We start from the raw sequence: 19,224 nt of genomic DNA on the forward strand, positions 1-19,224 counted from the left end.
ACTGTACAGTATCATTTGAACGTTCTTGTTCTTTTTGTCTTGTGCTATGTTATCTTATTCACATTTTTGTAAAGCCACTCCTTTCAATCTCTTCCCATAGTTAATGGCCATAACCAGATGGCGTTTGTGAAGGGTTTTTAAAAGACTTAAGTGACAAATTTCTTCAGACTTACTCCTTGCGAAAGAATTTATGTTGCTGATGCAGCTTCAACGCAGCATACTCTTATAAACCTTGTTTTCTAATTTTTAACAGACAGGCTTTGTTGTATGACTGCAGAAATCATTTTATTACTGTTTAATATTACGTAATTACACTTCACAGTTAATATCTGGTGCATTAAAGTAAAACCTAACTTGAGTAAGTTCTAGAATTTCATTAAACTGCATCAGCATCATGATATGATTTCAGTATCTCACTAAGAGGATTTTTATTTTACAATTCCAAATTTCCATATATGTGCTACTTCTATAAAAGATTTAGAAATTTTAGTCATATTAAAATCAGAAAAAAACCAGGAAAATATAATTAAGATAAAAATATGATCAGATTTTATACTTTATTAATGATTTGTAAAGCTCTTAGTTTTATGGCTTTTGTGAGATGTTAGATTTGTTAAATATTGCAGTGACCTGTGTGCCAGTGAAAACAGGTAAGCCGGGAACTACACTTTTTAAACTGAGATTTCTCACTTAGCATTTAAGAAACTGGAAAGGCCCTTTCTTATTTTTGTGGGCGCATGGCTGGGATGATTTCTGTTCTCTCCTGTGTTCAACTACTCCAACAGCGAGTGAAGAACAGAGGTGATCAATGTGCAGCCTAAAGCTCATGAATAATAATAGCAATGACATGGAAGCCACAGGTGGCGGTTGGTTTCCTCACACATGAATTTTTACATTAATCTGGTGTTACACAGTATTTTAGTAGCTGCACCTATGTGAACCTCATATACAATTGAACTCTTATGTCAATAACTAGTCCACGTTACAAAGAAGGAGTTTTGCAGAAATCCTTCACCTTAGCATAAATTTTTCTGTATATGCTTTTCATGCTGAGAAGCTGAGTCTGTAAATCTTGTCACCCTGAGTAGCTCAACTACCTAGAGATGGGCCTAAGCTAAGTTTTCAGGTGTAAGCCCCGGGAACATTTGCGGGTGCTCAGCTCCGTGTGGCTCAGACCTACCAAAGACAACATATTGTTCAAAGTCTGGACAACATTCTGTTCCCTATCCACTTTCACTATCCATGACATCCTTTTCTGATAGTCTGAGCCTTTTTTGTTATTCTAATATTCTTGCTCTGTTTTTACGCACTTTGGTAATAACTTACTATTAAAACAGTGAACAAAGAAAATATATAAAATTAAAATGGAAACTAGTTTAGCTAAAAGCAATTATCAAGGTGTATAGAATAATATTTTGTTTCAGCAGCATGATATTTTTATATTTTAGAGATTTTGGCAGTGATTTATTTATATCTGGACCAGTGTCTTTGTTTTATTTGCATTATTGTCAGATCAATCTATCCTTCTGTAGATTAAGTTCTTCTACTGATGACATTCAACATAGTGGCACTCACTTCCACAATAAAAGCTGGCAAACATTCCTCTCCCTTCCCTTTCTCTGAACAAGAAATACCCCAAGTTTGTTATTCCTAGCATCCGGCTCTCATTAAAGTATGAGGATGAGAACCCGCTGCCCTGAGCCGTGTGCGATTGTGCAGCAAAATGGTGATTCCCACTCGTGAGAGCTTGCGTCCCAGCAGCTACCTTGACTAGAGCAAACAGGAGCAGGTGAATCACAGAGGAAGAGTGAATTAGAAGAGGCAGTAGATACAGTACATTGGCTGCCTAAGTGTTTTCTAATATTTCACAGAAGCCATGACCTGGGTGAGATCCAAAGAGAGACTTAAAATTAGATAATGGAGGGCGTTTTGGCCTTTTTACCAGGTACTTTTTAAGTAGCAACACTCTCCAGTTATACACAGCAACAGTGTTTTGGGAGAATAATGACGTGAAAATCAAGAACTGCCTCAGATGGAAAGACAGATTTGACCAGTGTTTTGTCATTACTAGTCTACACTATTAAGCCTATTTTTAAAAGTCTAGACTTGCCTTCCAGTCACTTCCAATGGTGCAGATGGACCGTAGAGCCTGAGACTTTGTGTTTTAGAAGGAAGAACTGTGGCTATAATAGAAGGTGACATTGCCAAAGTCATTAGCGAGGAGGATGTTTCCAGTGTTTCCAGTAACAGGTATTGGTGGAGTTAGTCATCACCTTTAACAAACATCAAAAAAAGCAAAACCTTAGGAGAGATCCCAGTTAATAGCAAAGTGCTTTTGTTAATGATAATTTGAAAAAAAATAGATGCTGGCAATTATATCTCCCTAAAAGTTTTAGATGAAGAGAAGAGCTTTACAATGACAGCAAGCTACTCTGGTGTCTGGTCTCTCAAATTCATTTCAGAAAAAATTATATGCAGTACCAGTCCCAATTTCTGTTTGCACCAGACTTGGTACTGATGCCAGAGATTTGCCATTGGTCATCCACCCTGCTAGTTAAGCATGGATCTGAACTCGCTCTTAATTTGAAGCTTCGTTCCCTGTCACACTGCAAAAGCATGCCCTTGGGCTGAGCATGCCTTTGGGCTGAGTCGACTGGCTTTGGTAATGGTACTAAATTGAACAGCGGTGCTCAGGCTTAGTGCAGGCAGGGTGTCCCCTGGAGCACGTGGCTCATGTAAGTGTCCGCTTTGGGGATGCTGCTGCCCGCAGAAGCAGCAGCCTGGCCCTAAGATGCTGCCACATGCCATCACCATCTTAAATGTCCTAGGGCCAGAATCTCTGCTTTGCCACAATTACGCTTAAGGTGGCAAAAGCAAAGAGTCCCTCGTTTGCCTCCTTGGCTCTCTGTCCAGCCTTAGCACGGGCTGTACAGGTTTTCAGTCTGGCTGGCCCTACCCAGCAGCAGTGCGCTTTACCAGGGAATCACAAGCAGAACACACCGCCGTCTGGATGCACCTCCTGTTGGGTCTCTGCTCTGAGAAAGAAAACCAAAAGATATTCTTCAGTGAGTAGCAGAAAAAGTATATGCTTACTGAGCTTGTACCATGGTTATGTGACTGAAGACATGTTAATGTTATCCAAATATGTTAAAATTATCCAAAGCACCAACAATATGAGTGTAAACCGTGAAGGCAGAGTTATGGGAGTCAACCTCTAGTAAATATTAGCTTTTCTCATTTTTTTGCTAAGGGCCATAAGTCTATATTGAACTTGGTGACATTAATAGATTTTTTTAAAACAAAATGCCATTTTAATTTATATTAAAATCCTTTTGTTTCAATTAAACTTGTAAATATATATATTCCCTGGTTTTTATCATGATCCTTGTAGCCATTTTGCTTTTTCAACATTCAATATTTGCCTTGGAAATAGGAATGATCAGCTGATTACTTAGTGTCTGTAGGTTTTGTGAGTATACTTCTGATAGAAAATTAAATTTTAAAATTGAGCATTTCAGTTGTGATGTTAAATGACAAAGAATAAATATGTTGGCAATCAAATCAACTGCTAGAGTAGAGATCAATGACTGAAATGATTTATGCTTTCAATTTTGGCTCTTCATCTATTTTTTGTGCAGGACTGTTTCTTGGGCAAGACTGTTTCATTTTCTTATGCTCTACCTTTTTTCTAACCTGTTTCAAGTTTTAAAAATTCCTTTACTGCTGCCTAATTGCAACCAGTGCCAGAATTTGAGAGATTAGAATTGCAGTGCATGAAGTGCAGCAGAAGTGCATTAGAAGTGCATGAGCACTGCTCTGCTCTTCTTTCATTCTGGGCAGTTTGCATATGTGCTTAATGGCTCTGAAATGAGAATTTGTAGTAGCCAAAGAAAGTTCTGTGAGCTCCATCATAGATTACACTGGCTTTTCACTTAAACTTAATTGTCTTAATAGTCAAAGGACATCCTACATGGTAGGAGAGGAGCAAAGACTATTGCTGAAGTCAGTGACAGCTTTTCTCCAAATAAAATCTGCATGGAGATCTCTTCTAGTTGAGGTTTGAAGAAATGGGACAGAGCAATGTGGGGAAGATTTCACCATCACAGTCGGCGCAGTCCATATTCTACAGTTTGCTGGGGGATTTCACTCTGCAGAAATCCTTCCCCAATTAATAAATACATTTTTAAACCAGCAGAAAAATAATAAAAGTAATCTCTTTGGTTTAGGAACAACCGGTAACAACGTAGAACCTTTTCTTCCAAAAGTGTACAGGCAAGATATTTGTTATGTTAGTGACTCTTGTTTTCCCAATAATGTTTTTGAGTTTCAATAACTTGGCTCTTGAGTAAGTTCAATTAGCTATCTAATTGCAAAAATGATATATGATGGCAGGTGTAGCTTTATTTAGGACTGTGGCTGTGCTTTAATCCTGACAGTCTTCAATTTAGTCCATCCTTCTGGATGATTTATCTTGACTATAGTTCTGCCAGAATTGTTTCAGGGACCAGAGTGCTGGCAAAATGGTAGCGTCATTGCTACTCTCATTGTGACCTTAAAGCATTTCACATATACTTTTTCTGATGGTGGCACAACAAAGGTACCTTTTTAATAAATACAAGATTATTGGCTTATTTTTTAATAGATCTGCACCTCTGATAGCCATTCACACCACTACAATGTGATGTAAGACCAGATCATCAGAATTTAGAGTTTGGAAACTTCTTAGTCGGTAGCAGTTTTACACATTTTCATTAGGTGGAAATTGCTACATGAGGCACAACGGAACGAAGCATCAACCCACAGACTGTCACTTTGACTGTAGAATGCTGTGGTTATTTATACATTTTCTGCAGTTTTGCTCAAGTCTCTTTGTTGTCCTGAAATCTTTAAAAACTTTTTGGCAAAGCTGTTGTAGTTCAAAATAATTCCACTGTACTAAACTACACCAGTTTACACTGGAAGAGAGTTTTGATCTATTTTTTATTGTCTTTGTTTGGGCAATTTTGCAGACTTCACCAGCGAAAGAACTGTTCTTTACTAAGGCTTTGAAACTTTGCTGAATCTGCTGAGGGTGTCTCAGTGGATACTGCATCTTACTGGAGGAAATGTCTTCCTGAGTGTGCAAAACCTGTGGTTTTCATGGCATCCAGTTCTAACTCCTTACAGGAAAGAGTCAGTGCAGTTCCACTAAGGCCAGGACCAACTATAATCCCGCATATTACAAGCAGGGATTGCCCTTTTGCTTTCTGACAACCGCTCATTCTTAACTTGCTTCTTAGCTGTCAGATGGTAGTCAGTTTAAGTACGTCTTTTGTTCTCTAACTTATTAACACAGGTGTGTTATGGTGTCCCTCAGGGCTGACGCTCTTCCAAATCTGTATGCCTTCTCTTTTATTTTTCTCTGTTATGGGTTGAGTTATCACCATTTATGCTGATTACACTCAGTTGTGTGTTTTTTGCCTGCTGATTTCACTTTAGCAGTCTTGCTGTTTCTGCCTCATCTTGGAAACATATGGGGTTGGATGACATAACTTTTTTCTTAAGCGGGCATGGCCACACAACCTTTAAATTAGTTCTAAGCTTCTGTATTTAGTCACATTTATTCATAGTAACCATTTAAAACATTGAAGCTAAATATTGCTGGTTTTATTATTCATTTAGAAAATATTTATTTTGTACAGTTAAAGGGGAATTGAGACAGGCTATTTTTGCTTCTCCTCATGGAGGTAGTGCTTCTGAGTTGAAAAATTTGTTACTTCGTTAATCGAGTTCTAAAGAAACATGAAAATCGACATTCAATAGATAGTTTCTGAAAATATATGACTTTCCTCTCAAATGCTTACAAATTTTGGATAATAACATCTGGACTTCTTCAATATATGATCTCACATTTTGTTTCAATCTTTAAAGTGATTTTTTTTGTCTAGATTTTTCTGAATTAAGTTGACCCTGACAAGCAGTCACCAAAATCTTTGAATTTACTTATCATGTAAGTGTAGTGGCATATACAGCTGCCATGGAGTAGACACACAAACGTTCATGACCACTTGTTTTGTTGCTGCATGATAGGAGGGACCTTTCTAGTGACAGAGTGGAAAGTAATCTCAAAATACACCCAATTCATAGAAGAAATTAGAACCTGCTTCATTTCTTTGCCTCATTTTCATGGTCTGTGATTTTGCTTATAACATGGCAAAACTCTGATATCTTTATTCTGACATAATTTCCTTTACCATTTTTGACATGAAGTGTACATAAAATTTGGCACATCTCAGTTGCATTTAAGTTTTTAAGCCGCTTATGCCTGAACACACCAAGCTTCTTATGCTTTTCATAAACTCTTCATTTTTCAAAGCATCATGCCCAAAGGCTAATATAACCAGGAACATTTCCTGGCATGCACAGGGACATCTACAGTGGCCTTAACTGGCTAATTTTTCTGTGGCTTCACTTGAAAGTTTCACTATATGAATTAATGGGATATGTATCAAACTATTTATGTGGCTGCACCTAAAAACTCTAGTGTATAGTAGGAAGATAAAGAGTTGTGCTAGTTGCCTGTCAGTGATGCAGACTAGAAGATGGTCTCTACAAACAGACAAATTAATCTCATGTTTTTAAGATTAACCTGACCATGATTGCTTTGGTGATGAATTATTTAGTTTGTTTGCAGGTGTACATTTTCAGTATACAATTTTTGTGCAGAAATATGTATGAGTGTTTTGAGTACTAAAAATCATGACCTAAGAGAAAATGGAAGGATGAAATCTAAGCTGGGAGATTAATATTTAAATGTCTTTTAAAAGAAAATATCCTAAGACCTACATTTCTTCAGTATTCACCACCACTTACTGGAATCCATCTCTGTATCTTACCAGAATAGCCCTCATTGTCCACTTTCTTACACTTTCTAGCATCCACACAGAGAAATGTCTTCATAATTTAAAATGTGCTGACTAATAAAAATGTACAGAAAGGTTTTTTTAATAGTGAAACATAAGTTTATAGAATTAATAGTTTACTATAGGTAACTTGATGTCTGACTTTAATGGATTATGAGATTACTAGACTTCATTTCTGATTGAGTAAAAACTATTCTTCCATTAAAGAGAAATAGAATCCAGAAATACAGTCAATGAATTAATGTTCTTTCCACCTATAACTCTGATAATTTACATTTGTGGACCAAACAGGCAAAATTCCGGTCAAATCTGGGAAACTGGCAAGCTTATTGTCACTGATGCTTTTATTGTCAGCACAGTTACTGAAACCAGTAGGTCTTCAAAGACAAGAAGAGAGAAACTGTGTGACTTCCAGCTTCTTAAAAATTGATCCACTGAGTCATGTCACTGCCACAGCATATTTTAAGCCTTAGGTTATTCTCTGTATTCCCTGACAGAGAGATTCAAAGTTTAAAAGCTGATGGAATAAAAATATGCTGAAAAACTGTATCATGAATTAAAAAGTTTTCAAAAAATGTTAAAGTTGTTGTTCTTGATGCCTTTTCCAGAATCTGAAGAGTCCTGGACTTCTGTTTCTTGAAGTAGCATAAATTTTACTTTTTTAGTTAAATAACTAAAATCTGTATTGAAATGTTTCCACAAAATAGGCTGAATTGAGTTTATAGAAATAACTGCAATCCTAACATTTCTAAATTGAGTACCTTGTTTTCGTAATCTTAATAATATTCTTTTAAGATTTTTTTTTAAACTCTAAAATTTCCAAGAATATGAACCATCACATTGACCTTGATCACCAGCAGAATTAGTGCCCACGCACTTATCTGTCACTTTAACTAATGGATTAAGTAACAACTGTTGTAGGTTGTCGTCTATCTCATTCAGCAGTTTACTTCTCAGCCTTTTTATGTAGTTAAAGTTCCTTCCACTCATAGCCTCTGCCTTTCCCAACCCAGTGCCAGTGCTGCATCTCATCCCAGAAGAATGTCAGACTTCTCTCCTGCACCTGACTTTCTCAGGCTGCTGACCCAGCCATTTCTGCTCTCCCTTCAAGCTCCTTTTCCAGCCTTAGGCTCTGGCACTATCTATTGATTTCCATTTTCTTCTCTTCCCTTGTTGCTTCCTGAAGTCCCAGCCTCTGTCTTTATTTCCAAACAGTTGTAGCCTTCTGCCTCCCAACCTCTGAGACCTGCCAGTTCCAGTCTCTACCCTCACCTGACAGACCACTGATGATTTTCTTTCTCTGCAGCACAAATTTATCTCCTTGTAAGCCTTCTCCAAACCTAACTGGCTCTGTTCTAATTTTGGCTCTTGTTGTGTCACATTCAAATCAAGCAATTTCCTTCTCCTCCAACATCTACCCAGCAAATGAAAGCACAGGCAGGGCACCTCTACTCTAAGGCCCCTAGACCCAATCCAAATCACAGCAGTCCTGAGATACTACTGCTGGAGAAGCCTTACCTATTACAAGGCTCGAGTCTGTAAAAATGTAGTTTTTGGAGCTACTGAGGTCAAGCTGACATTTACCAAGTATGGACAAACTGTGTTTTCAGAGCCTTATGGCTCTGAAATTTCACTAGCAGTAGTGTATGATCCATTTCTGTAATTTCTGAAATTTCTCAAAGAAACCAAGCATTTGAGCCCAATGCCTAAATTTTGGATCAATTGAAAAAAAAAAAAACGATCCAATAAAAGCAAATGCTTGACACCTTTTGTAATATGCAATGCTCTCAGCCCTACCTATAGTTCAGAGGAGTCTTTCTTATTATAGGAAAATTAGCTGAAGTGGTTTAAACACCAGTAGTTCAAAATCAAGCAATAATTAATTCAAGATCTTCCTAGAAAATGTATAGGAAGCCTTGATTGTCTTTGCACTGCTTAGCTATGTTGGTTTGAGTAGTTGTGTTATGAATATCTGGGACAATATGGGGAAGCACATACGCAACCAAAATCTCTGAGAGTAATTTATTATTGTTCTGTGAAAAGGCTGTGGTGTTTTTCTTCCAAAGAAGTGTAACCATTCCTCATCTGTAATGTTATTTTTGTAAATCATGTTTCATCCTGATTGGAGCAATAGTACTAAATAGTAGAAGAGTCATAGTTTTCTTAAGCACTACTAGCTAAACAAGAGATAACATAGTTTGAACGTACATTGTTTTCACCAGCTGTGCCGATGGATATCTGTATAGCAACAGAGCAAACAACCTTCTGAATAGTTCCATTTAATGTAAAATGCTTTGTTTCTGAGACTTTTACGCTTTTATACCATATGTATTTGGGTACTGTGTTCAAGTTTAAGGACAAATTGTAGGTAACATTAAGGTTTATGATGATGATTCTGTAGCTCATGAATCTCTATTTTGAGACTGTGGCCAACAAGGACAAACCTCTAGAAGGTCAATCATTGGGATCAGAAGATTCACTTCCTAAACAAAACCAAAACAGTTTTGCATGTGCTTACTCCTTCAAGAAGCCAATGGTACTTTTGAATGACAAGAAAATATAGCAATGAGCCGACAAGTAAGATGATTACTCAGTTATTATGTGTTTAAAAAGAAGAGGAATCAACACTTCATAGATTTACATTTCCAGCAATTGACAGAAGCCTTCAGTGTATAATTAAGAAAAGTTAAATAAAGCCAATTTTTAGGAAGACAAGATTAAGGATAGGATTTATGAAGTTATGCTGTTGCCAAATGAGCAAATGCTTAGCTCTGGTTTTGTAAGTAAAAACTAAGAAATTAAATTTCTTTATCCAGTGCAGCGAGTAAAGAATCAGAGAAATGACATTTTGAATTAATGATTCAACCTTGCAACATCACTTTGGGCTATCTGAAGTTGAGTAACCTTCTTCCGATTTTAAACATATATCAAAACATAGGTTTAGTGATGAATTGTTTACATGCTGAAAGCTCCTTTTTGGCAGCTCTTCTGTTTTTGTCGTTACCTGAATTAATTATGGCAGTTCAGAACATGTCTAGTAAACATGCTGATATATCATAGATTATAAACTCATCTGCTGAACTCTTAACCATGGTTGCAAAGTAGATTATTTTATTTAAAGACAGCAGTTTAAAAATTCAGACATTTAATTTAATTATCCTCTCCCAGAAGTATAAGAAGAAATCAGAATCCTAGTGTGAATAGCATTATACTTGCATAAGAAAACTTACAGGACCATTTTTGCCTCAAATTCAATAATTTTAGTTATAATCACTAACTATGTTTTTGTTTTACAGAACCAGTATGATTTGGAAAAAGAATAAAATTGCTTTTAGAGTACAAAAATAATTATGAACCACTTGAAATGTAATGTCTGTATTTTATTTCTCATCAGAATTCATTAGTGTGTAACATCAATAATTTAGCCCATCATTTGCCAACACTGACTTGGCTCAGTAGTTCAATCATGTAACCCTGTAAACTCACTTTCCATTAAAATGAATGTTGCTGACAAAGGATAACTAAAGAGATACTTCATTTATTAGCTAAAGAGATACTTCATTTATCAACATTTTTAAATTAGGTGTTTGGGACCACAGACACTTAGCTGGATAAATTATTCAAAGGAATCTTTGCATTAGGCCTAAAGATGCTTGTAGAGTCAAATACAATGTTATCCAGAATTGTAGCTGCCTTTCCTTTGTATAACGTGTAATTCACAGTATACTATTCCAGAAACCAACAGAGCCACCTGCAGAGAATCAAATGACCTACTGGAATGAAATCCTGACTGTCGTGCAAAATTATAAAATGTGTAATACTTATCCCATATTTTGATGGACTCAATCAAGCATTTCCCACAGAAAACTCCCTACAAGAAACTTCTTGCAACAGGCACTATAATCTTCCGAAGTTACATTTGAGATATTAAATGCTTTACATTATTTTATTCTGAGCAGCTTCTTTAAATCCAGTCATTACCTTTTCCAAATGCATCCTTTAAAAACATTCAGGGTTCAGATGTGGTATCTTAGCTTGTTGCTTCTCCAGCCTTTTGCCTAGCCACCTACTCTTTCTTACCAGGATACTGGCTTCATTTTCTAAACTTCAGTCTGGTTTTTTTTGCTAATGTACGACAACTTGGACATAAACATTTCTTTTTTGAAATAAATAACTACCTGAAGCATATGAGGACGAAGTTAGGAATAAAGAAAAAACCTCTCATATCATGTCTTTTGTCTATGCCTGGGAAGATAGACAGATCTGGAAACCAAATCCTTCCTGAGGACAAACCAGTAAACATCTGTCACAGGAACGACATAACATGACTGTTGTCTGAATGCATACTCTGGAGGGGCTGTGCTAGTGGTACAGAGGAACCAATTAAGGACATAAGCAGAAAGCGAATGAAAATGTTATAATACCAGTCTGGTGTGAGCCGTGACATCACTGTCCATTCCCCTTACTCTTCTCTGTCTCAGTGTATATGGTTTCTCTAGAAAGTATTCCCCTCTTTATCCCTTTCTCAGACTTTGCATTGGAGGTATTCTTAACCTAGAGAGAAGAACCATTCCTCTTTGCGAGCGATGTTCCAAGTAAATCTTGTTACAGTCTCTGTGCTCACAGGCTGTTATAAATACATACGTACGATACTCCAGGCTGAGGAGTGAGGGATCAAATGTAGGTCTTCATTTGCAAGTGTTCTCATAAGAAGTATTATTTCTGAAATGAAAGGGATATTTTCTCTGAGCACTGTGGTGACTGAGCATGTGTGTGGTAGCAGCGCAGAAATTGGTATTTGAGACAAAGGAAAAGACGCTACTATCAGCTAGTTCAGGGGACTGAGGACCTTTGTGCAACAAAATCTCTTTTTAAATTTTTCTCTTTTTTGTGAGAGGAGAGCAGGGTGGAAAGGATTATGCCTTGGAGAACTACTCAGTTCTCAAAAATAATTTTGAAGAAAATGAGGACAGAAGCAGTTCTCTTTTAAAAGTTCTGTGTTTCTCATCCCTGTAATATTCAGCACTGCTACAGGGGTGTGCAATCTGTATGAAGGGAGAGCCGTAGCTGTTGTCTACCTAGACTTCAGCAAGGCTTTCAACACAGTCTCCCATGATATCCTCCTAGGGAAGCTCAGGAAGTATGGGCTGGATGAGTGGTCGGTGGGGTGGATTAAGAACTGGCTGAATGGCAGAACTCAGAGGGTTGTCATCAGCGGCGCTGAGTCTAGTTGGAGGCCGGTAACTAGTGGTGTCCCCCAGGGGTCAGTACTTGGACCAGCCTTGTTCAACTTCTTCATCAACGACCTGGGTGAAGAGCTAGAGTGTACCCTCAGCAAGTTTGCTGATGACACCAAACTGGGAGGTGTGGTGGATACACCAGCAGGCTGTGCTGCCATTCAGCGTGACCTGGACAGGCTGGAAAGTTGGGCAGAGAGGAACCTGATGAGGTTCAACAAAGGCAAGTGCAGGGTCCTGCAAATGGGGAGGAACAACCCCATGCATCAGTACAGGCTTGGGGCGGACCTGCTGGAGAGCAGCTCTGCGGAGAGGGGACCTGGGTGTCCTGGTGGACGACAGGTTAACCATGAGCCAGCAGTGTGCCCTGGCTGCCAAGAAGGCCAATGGCATCAAGAGGAGTGTGTCCAGTAGGTCGAGGGAGGTTCTCCTTCCCCTCTACACTGCCCTAGTGAGGCCTCATCTGGAGCACTCTGTCCAGTTCTGGGTTCCCCGCTTCAAGAAAGATGAAGAGCTACTGGAGAGAGTCCAGCAGAGGGCTACAAGGATGGTGAGGGGACTGGAGCATCTGTCCAATGAGGAAAGGCTGAGGGAGCTGGGCTTGTTCAGCCTGGAGAAGGCTGAGAAGGGACCTTCTAAATGCCTATAAATATCTGAAGGGTGGGTGTCAGGAGGATGGGGCCAAGCTCTTTTCAGTGGTGCCCAGTGACAGGACAAGGGGCAATGGGCACAAACTGAGGCACAGGAAGTTCCGTCTGAACATGAGGAAGAACTTCTTCCCTCTGAGGGTGACGGAGCCCTGGAACAGGCTGCCCAGGGAGGTTGTGGATTCTCCTTCTCTGGAGATATTCAAGACCCACCTGGACAAGTTCCTCTACAACCTACTGTAGGTGACCCTGCTTCGGCAGGGGGGTTGGACTAGGTGACTCACAGAGGTCCCTTCCAACCCCGACCATTCTGTGATTCTGTGATTCTGTATCATCACTTGACTCAGCATCAGTTTTGGTGCTCCTGCTGGCACTGGAGCAAAAAGCTGAGAGTTGAAGTCTCAGGAAGAACCGTTTCTTTCTCACACTTCACTCTCCTCCAAAACTGTGATGGGTCACAGCAGTTTCACCAAGTTGCTTTAGCATGCCAGCTTGTCTCAGCTATAGTGGAATTTTACTGGAGCATTTTAATTATCTATAATAACTCCAGAAAATCCTCTTTTTCATTTGGCATAGATTTTTCAAAGCTATGAGTTATAGTTTTATTATGATTTCTGAAATAAGAAAATGAAATTGTACACCAAACAAGTAGATTTTTAATGCTATGCTTCACCCCAATTAACCTTTAGGGACTAGGAAGTCTAGGGTAAAGAAAGAACACAATCTGAGTCAACATATATACTCTCACTATGTTGCGTTGTTGTGAAACTTTTATTCTGAGGGCAAAAATTACATTTATGTTTTAAAAGTGAGTGTTGCGGTGATAGTTTTGTTATAATCTTGATCTAAGAAGGTAAGCAAGGCAAATTTTATAAGTCAAGGCACTATCTTTTATTAGACTGCAATAAAAGACAAACTTTTGAGTAAACAAACCCTTCCTGTTAGCATCATTTCTTGTACCTTTGATAACTGTGTGACGGTATTGAGCATTATGTTCTTATTTTCAGTGGCATACTCTGATAATATAATTTTCACTCAGTTTAAAACGTACATATAGAATTATGTAACAAAGACTTTCACCTGGATTCTGGTCTTTCTTAGATCTTAATGTTTTATTTAACTCACTATAATAATAAGTCTCCACATTTAGTAGTGGCTCCTGTCACCTATACAGATGATGAGTCTAACTGCTGCTGGTGTTATATTATTACCTTTCTTTTCCGTTTATTTCTCATACTTCTTGATTCCTACTTCCTTCTTTTTAACAGGTAGAATCTGAAAGACAGGGAAAAATTAGAGAAGATGAGGAAGGAAATTATTAGACTAGGTAAATCAGATTAGCACTTGAGATTAGAAATTTGAAATGTGATGGCACAGTCTTCTGAAATAATTTATAGTTTTTCTTTAGTTTCTCTATTTTTCTCGGTTCCATATGTCTCAAGGATAAGAAGCCATTTGTTGTCTTTCTTCTATGGATCATCAAAGAGTTGAGGTTTTTCTGTATATAAACCATAAGAATTTTTCATTGCTTTATAGTCCCTCAGACAGCATATAATTCTGTAGCTCCATCTGTAATAGCCTGACAGCGTCAGTGTCACCCTGACAGATACATTGCTGCCCAATAACCATTCAGGTTGAGAAGTCATGCACTTCAGCTTCGTCGATATGATTCCTGCCTTACCAAGATCAACATACAGAAAAGTGGCGTGTTTGGGCTGTCGTTTGATTTGGAACAATTTAAAAAAACTTCTAGACTTGTGTTGTTAAGTAGCACTTTCCTATTAAGGAATACCTAAGATTTTTGCTTTCCGAAACTAAAACCATCTTTTATTGGAGCAAAAAAGTGGCAGAAGTACAAATTATTTTGGAGCCATATCAACCTCCTCTGGGAGCAGGAGAAGCCAGTGAGGGGTGTGTGGATGCCCTCTGAAGCAGCATTTGCAGTTTTCTGTCCCTCCTGTATGATGGAGGCAGCTACAGGCTTGGACACTAGTGTCCTTGGGAACATGATGGAGAGAAATGTGAGTGAGCCACTCCATGACTTTCCCCCTACCTGCCACACTCCTTTGTCTTGAGTAGCACAAATTGTCTTTCTGGTGGCTCAGTCCTACAGAGTGTCTTTAAAGTCTATTTTCAGAGACTATGAATGAATTTGCAAAGTTGTTTGTGGATATATGGCTCTTCTTGTTGTTTCTAGGTTAACGCAAAGCCTTTCTTTCTTGAATTTCCATGTGTGCTACAGGGACAACAGGAGAAATGTCTGACACTGTGAGAACTCAGAAGCATGACCCTGAGATTACAGGGAGATCTTCTGAAATTTAGGAATACTTGCTGAAATTCTGGCAAAAATTCTCTTCAGTCTGTTCTCATCTATCTGTTCTGGACTAGAAAAATATTAGGAAGAAAAATTGCATATGTTTATTTTGCCCTTATGCTCTTCTCTACATAGTCTCTCATCATGACTGTTGCTGCCAAAAAAATGGTGGGTTAGGTGGACCGTTGGTTTGACTCCACATTGCAATTCATATGTTATAGAGTTAATGAAAAATGAGAACCTCAACACTAATGTTGCTGACTTCTGAGGCAATACATGCATGTTCCAATTTGACATACACATTTTGTTTATAGCCCTGTTATTATTCCTGTTTTTCTGCATACTTTTCTGATTATCTTGTTGATTTACTGTATCTTTACATATCTTCACATATTTCACACCTGCGTCAAAAGGTGGTTTATAACTGTTGTCGCTTTTTCTCCTCAGGATGCACATTATTTATTTTTGAGGAAGTCTTGTCTAAGTAACTTCAAAATGTACCATATGAGAGAACAACTTTGTACGAAATGTGAATCGTAACTGCATATGCACCACACCCAGGAAGAAGCTGATTCTCCAGGAGTTAATTTTAAAATAGTTCTGAATTATAATACTCATGAAATGATAATATTTTGCACAAAAGTCAAAGCTAAAGTTTTTTAGTATGAATCTTAAATTGAGCTTCAAGTGCTGTTTAGGCAGTTATTATTTGACTACAGACATGATGTTTCAAGCAAGGAATTTACATGGCCAAAGTTCATTCCCTGTTCTCTTTTTTCCATTCTATCCTCCAGCAAATGAGTCCTTCTAGGCCTCAGAAAAGGTGAGTTGTTATAAAACACGTTTCATCATTAAAAAAAAAACAAGTTACTCACCTCCTTTTAAAGTTTTGGAGTCTGGCTCAGACGTATCCAGATGTTGTAGTTCGCTGTTCCTGCAATATGTTAGGTAGAGCAGCTGACAAATGAAAAGCCAAATGAAAAGGCTTATTAAGAACTCAGGGCCTGATTTTGGTAGTTCTCTGTGTTTTAAATCCATTAGTTTCATTACAGTTAAACCAATTTCACAAATGTGTGAAAATCAAGCATTAAGTTTGCATTGTATTTTCAGTCTTCATTTCTAATGATTTGATAGCTACTAGTGTATGATACTGTCATACTGATGGAGCAAACTGAAGATTGGTGGCCATGTTTTATGTCATTGTGTATTTAAAACAGATGTTTTCAGTTTTCAAAATTAAATATTGATCTTTTTTTTCACTGAACCACTAGTAAAGCATATGACTGTTATAAACTTAATTAACTAATTACATTGTAAAATTAGCTTCCTTCTTAACAAGCTGAACATTTTTAGGGAAAGGAATGGAAATTTTCCCATGACCCTGTGCTTCATATACATGTGCTCAAAAAGGCAACTACAATAAAATGAAGCACTTCCTCATGCAGAGAAGGCAGAGCTACTGAATGACTTCTTTGCTTCAGTCTTCAGTGCTAAGACTGGCCCTCAGGAATCCCAGGCCCCGGAGGTAAGAGAAGAAGCCTACAGAGAGGATGACTTTCCCTTTGTCAAGGAGGACTGCGTGAGGGATCGCTTAGGCAACCTGGATGCCCACAGATCCCTGGGCCCCGATGGAATGCACCCACGAGTGCTGAGGAAGCTGGCGGATGTCATTGCTGAGCCACTCTCCATCATCCTTGAGAGGTCCTGGAGGACAGGAGAGGTGCCCGAGGACTGGAGAAAGGCCAACGTCACTCCAATCTTCAAAAAGGGCAAGAAGGAGGACCCAGGGAACTACACGCCGGTCAGCCTGACCTCCATCCCAGGAAAGATGACGGAGCAGCTCATTCTGGAGGTCATCAACAAGCAAGTGGAGAAAAAGAAGGTTATCAGGAGTAGTCAGCATGAATTCAGCAAGGGGAAATCATGCTTGACCAATCTGATAGCTTTCTACGATGGCATGACTAGCTGGGTAGATGAAGGGAGAGCCGTGGATGTTGTCTACCTCGACTTCAGCAAGGCTTTTGACACTGTCTCCCATAACATCTTCATAGGGAAGCTCAGGAAGTATGGGCTGGATGAGTGGTCAGTGAGGTGGATTGAGAACTGGCTGAATGGCAGAGCTCAGAGGGTTTTCATCAGCAGTGCTGAGTCTAGTTGGAGGCTGGTAACTAGTGGTGTCCTCCAGGGGTCAGTACTGGGCCCAATCTTGTTTAACTTCTTCATCAATGACCTGGATGAAGAGTTAGAATGTACCCTCAGCAAGTTTGCTGATGACACCAAACTGGGAGGTGTGGTGGATACACCAGCAGGCTGTGCTGCCATTCAGCATGACCTGGACAGGCTGGAAAGTTGGGCAGAGAGGAACCTGATGAGGTTCAACGAAGGCAAGTGCAGGGTCCTGCAAATGGGGAGGAACAACCCCATGCATCAGTACAGGCTTGGGACTGACCTGCTGGAGAGCAGCTCTGCGGAGAGGGACCTGGGTGTCCTGGTGGACGACAGGTTAACCATGAGCCAGCAGTGTGCCCTGGCTGCCAAGAAGGCCAATGGGATCCTGGGGTGCATTAGGAGGAGTGTGTCCAGTAGGTCGAGGGAGGTTCTCCTTCCCCTCTACACTGCCCTAGTGAGGCCCCATCTGGAGTACTGTGTCCAGTTCTGGGCTCCCCAGTTCAAGAAAGATGAGGAGCTACTGGAGAGAGTCCAGCGGAGGGCTACAAGGATGGTGAGGGGACTGGAGCATCTCTCCTATGAGGAAAGGCTGAGGGAGCTGGGCTTGTTCAGCCTGAAGAAGAGAAGGCTGCGAGGGGATCTAATAAATGCTTATAAATATCTGCAGGGTGGGTGTCAGGAGGATGGAGCCAAACTCTTTTCAGTGGTGCCCAGCGACAGGACAAGGGGCAACGGGCACAAATTGAGGCACAGGAAGTTCCGTCTGAACATGAGGAAGAACTTCTTCCCTCTGAGGGTGACGGAGCCCTGGAACAGGCTGCCCAGGGAGGTTGTGGATTCTCCTTCTCTGGAGATATTCAAGACCTGCCTTGATGAGGTCCTGTGCAGCCTGCTGTAGGTGACCCTGCTTCGGCAGGGGGGGTTGGACTAGATGACCCACAGATGTCCCTTCCAACCCCAAACACTCTGTGATTCTGTGATTCTGTGATTAACAACTCTGCTGAGAATCAAATTGCTGTCCCACTGAAGTCTGCAGCCTAATTTGAGAATTCATTTTACATGAATGTAATCCATTGATTTAAATCATTCATAGAAATGAGATCAGAGGTACAATGTTCAGGTGGTTGTTTTTTTTTTAATTTGAGTAGTGACAGAATGCATCCACAGCTCTCCGTTTTCAGTTAATGGGAGCCCAGATGCGTGCTAAACCTTGGCCCTAGACAGACTTATCAGTATCATTTTGTCAATGAGCCAGCACAGAAAATTTTCCTTTAAGACAATACATTCTAATCTTAAATGTTTTATTAAACATATTTTGAAATCAAGTCAGTGTCATTAATAAACTATCATTTGGTGATTAGTTTTCCTACTTATAAACATTAGTTATTAAAAATGACATTCAGCTTAATTTACAATATATGTTAATGTTACCTTCATTTTATTACTAAAAGACAGTACATCAGATCCAAATAAAAGCTATTGATACTCCAGACAAGATTATTCTGGTGGCGGTTCTTTTAGTTATAGAAAACACCACCAACGGAATCACTGACCTGCATTTAATTCCAGACCATCTTTAGAAACCAGAACAACAAGAAAAGTGGTGCTGGTTCCAATACTAGCTTCTATAGTGAGTGTAAACTTCACCGAAATCTTGGAAAGTCAAATCAGTGAGTCACTGAAATAATCTTACCACTCTCTCTCCTTTTCTGTCATCTTTCTGAAGAGTTTCATTCATTCAGATATTTCACCCCAAATCTCATTACTGCTGCATTTGGCTACAGCACCATTACACTCGCGCCTTTCTCAGGGATAGTGGCCCAATGTATTTCATTTCAATTTACATTTGTGTTTCTCTCCCCACATGCACACAACACATTCTCCCATTTTTGTACTCTTTGAGAGCACCTCGCTAATGGGTGGCATTGCTGCAAATGGTCCCCAGGCTAATCCAG

At 39.3% G+C, this 19,224-nt stretch overlaps 1 protein-coding gene across 1 annotated transcript in view; it reads left to right on the top strand.

Moving 5' to 3' along the window:
- Positions 1-19,224, top strand: part of CCDC178 (coiled-coil domain containing 178) — a 186,907-nt gene that overhangs the window by 164,451 nt on the left and 3,232 nt on the right.

Source organism: Opisthocomus hoazin, chromosome 3, assembly GCF_030867145.1.
Source record: "Opisthocomus hoazin isolate bOpiHoa1 chromosome 3, bOpiHoa1.hap1, whole genome shotgun sequence".
In the NCBI taxonomy this organism is placed as follows: Eukaryota; Metazoa; Chordata; class Aves; order Opisthocomiformes; family Opisthocomidae; genus Opisthocomus; species Opisthocomus hoazin.